Genomic DNA, 2,642 nt, shown 5'->3' on the forward strand with positions numbered 1-2,642 from the left:
ACACATTTTTAAATGGTCGAAAAATTCTGAAAAAAATCCAGCACATTGGTACAACATAAAAGTATGTTGTCAAAAAAATTGAAATCAAAATTCAAAACATAGCTTGAGAAACATAAATAATAAATTTGACAGTAAATAGTACACAACATAAGTGGGCTTTAGATTAGGCCCATTATCACATTGATGTCCATTTTGTCATTTTTGTATCTCAAACAATTTTTTGAATTTTGATTTGAATTTTTTTGACAACATACATTGATGTTGTGTCAATGTGCTGGATTTTTTAAAAATTATTTTAAATATTTTAAAATGTGCTACCGAGTTTGGAGCACCAGGAGCATGAGGGGAAGTACTAGATATTTCCCCCTGGGCGAGGTGGGTGGCGGCGCTGCTTCTTTCTAGAGCATGGCGGCGTGCGTCTTTGTGGTCGACGGGATGTGGTTTTCGGCTGTGGCTTTGGTGGCTTCGTCGGGGTCTTCGGTGGTTCTTCTTCGTCGGACTCGGGTCCGGATCTGTTGTTGGCGTTTTCTTCTTCCTCTACATCAGATCTTCTTTCTCTGGCGGCGCTTGTGGGAGAGAAGGAGAGGGGCAGCAGACATTCTTGCCGTGCTTCGTTGTCGGTGTGGCCGCGGGGAGGGTTGCCCTGTCGTTTCGTCAGCTGATAGGAGTGTGTTGCCATGCCTCTGGATGGCCGCCTGCCGGATCCACGCAGGCCATATCGGCTTCTTCTGCTCCACAACAGGTTCTATTTTCTGTTCTCTTTGTCTTGGTTGTAGTTGGATATCTTCATCTTCGTCCATGAAGGCGGGCTGCAGGTTCCAATTCCTTTTTTCTTGTACGAGGTTCTAATCCCCCCTTTTTGAACGAGGTTCCAGTCCCCTTGGTCTCTCTTTGTCTCCCCAAATCACGGACGTTGCGTCCTCCCGGCAGTCTCCACCATTAATCTCCGCTTGCCGTCCATGTCGTCTCCGTCGCCGCCGCGTCTTGCAGACTGGCGCATCCCAGCAGCCAGTTTCTCCTCCCATCTATGGCGCCTCCAGCTGCTCAAATTCCCTCCCTCAGAATTGGCGGATGTGAATTTGATTCATGCCAAAGTGTGGTCGCCTTAGATACGGTCAATGCTGTTGGTTCTGTCCACTGATGAAAGCATTATATTAGGTTGGTTGATTGCAAGGTGAGTGTACATACTTCTTTTCATGATCTTTTGATGAGTGGTTGTTTGTCAATCATGCAAAAAGTGCATAAACAAAGAAACGGAAATGCAAAAGTGACCCTCAGTCCTTGGATTTAACAAAAATGTATGCATGCTTGGCTATGTATTTGCTGCGTGAGCAAACATATCAGAAAATAAATGAAATCACAACAATTATATTCTTGACATGCAACCTGTGAAGAAAAGGCATATTTATTTGTTGTTATTTGGATAAATATAGTACATTTATTGTTCTATGTGAGTATGCATACTAGATTAGATGTGAAACTTTTGCGAACTAAAAAATATGACATTATAGTTATGTGGCTGCTAGAAGGAGGGCGCGAGAGGGCCGGCCCGGGGCCTTTTTGCCCATGGCTGGGCAAGAGGGAAGGGATTTCCTTCTTAATTCTTGCTTGATTAGATTGATACATCTCATCCCCTTATATAGAGAGGTTTACTTGACCCCTAAGCATGCGACCCTTATCTCTAATTAACCCTAAGACTAACGGGCTATACCGCCAGCCCAGGCCCATTAGGCCCATTACATACTCTAACACTACACCCCACCTGGACATGCAGCTTGTCCTCGAGCTGCAACCTAACCAACTTATATCCATGACTCGACGCAACACAAACCTAACACCTAAAAACAAGCTTTTTACATGTCGGCTTGTTTTATTACTCTCAACCTGAAATGGACCGGGACGCTTTATTTTGGATCCCTGAACATAAAGTGGACACCATCCACACGTCGGACATGCATGTGTACAACCACCTGGATCCCATGGACACCATCTGTACAAAAGGAGTGCATGTGTATGGCCACCTGGAAGTGGTCACAAGAGCACCAGCAGAGGCGCCCTCGCGGCGGCTGGTGGCGGAATGCAGTGGTGCTACGCGATGCGCTCTTGTCGGTGACACCATGCCTTCTCCCCGCCGGACGGCTGTTGGTCTGCACCGCACAGAGAAGAGTGGAGGGCTTTCGATGGAGAATGGCGAGGAGGGGTGCGCCCCCCAACCGCCGATGTTGCAGACTTTGAGGTCACTATCCGTGGGAAAAACAACATGCCCGCTGCCCGTGGGGAAAACCGCATGCCCAAGATCCCCGACGCAGCGGGCGAGATCGAGGTCCTTTGCGCAGCGAAGTGCAACTGGGAGGAGCGGCAACTGCAGACCACGCATCTCCCGCACACGCTGACACGCTAGGAGGCCGCGCGCAGCAGCCTACAGCCTCACCGCCGCCGACACATGATGGGGAGCGATCCAAGCCGGAAGCGGTGACGGTGACGGCGACGGCGGGAACTTGATCTGCTGGATGGCGACGCCCTGGGACGGCGGCGGCGCTGATGGGAACGAGGTCGTCGTAGTCCTGTCGTAGGGCATCCCATACTGGTACGAGATGACCGGCGCCGTGGTCGCGTCCGAGGGCGGCGGCGGGGTGGGGGGG

The 2,642-nt window shown here is 49.7% G+C and overlaps 1 long non-coding RNA gene across 1 annotated transcript; it reads left to right on the plus strand.

Moving 5' to 3' along the window:
• Positions 1-282: 282 nt before the first annotated feature.
• LOC123165755 (uncharacterized) lies at positions 283-1,378 on the plus strand. Its single transcript, XR_006483128.1, has 2 exons — positions 283-742; positions 876-1,378. It is a non-coding gene; the product is annotated as an uncharacterized lncRNA (long non-coding RNA).
• Positions 1,379-2,642: the final 1,264 nt, after the last annotated feature.

Source organism: Triticum aestivum, chromosome 7D (assembly GCF_018294505.1).
Source record: "Triticum aestivum cultivar Chinese Spring chromosome 7D, IWGSC CS RefSeq v2.1, whole genome shotgun sequence".
Classification (NCBI taxonomy): domain Eukaryota; kingdom Viridiplantae; phylum Streptophyta; class Magnoliopsida; order Poales; family Poaceae; genus Triticum; species Triticum aestivum.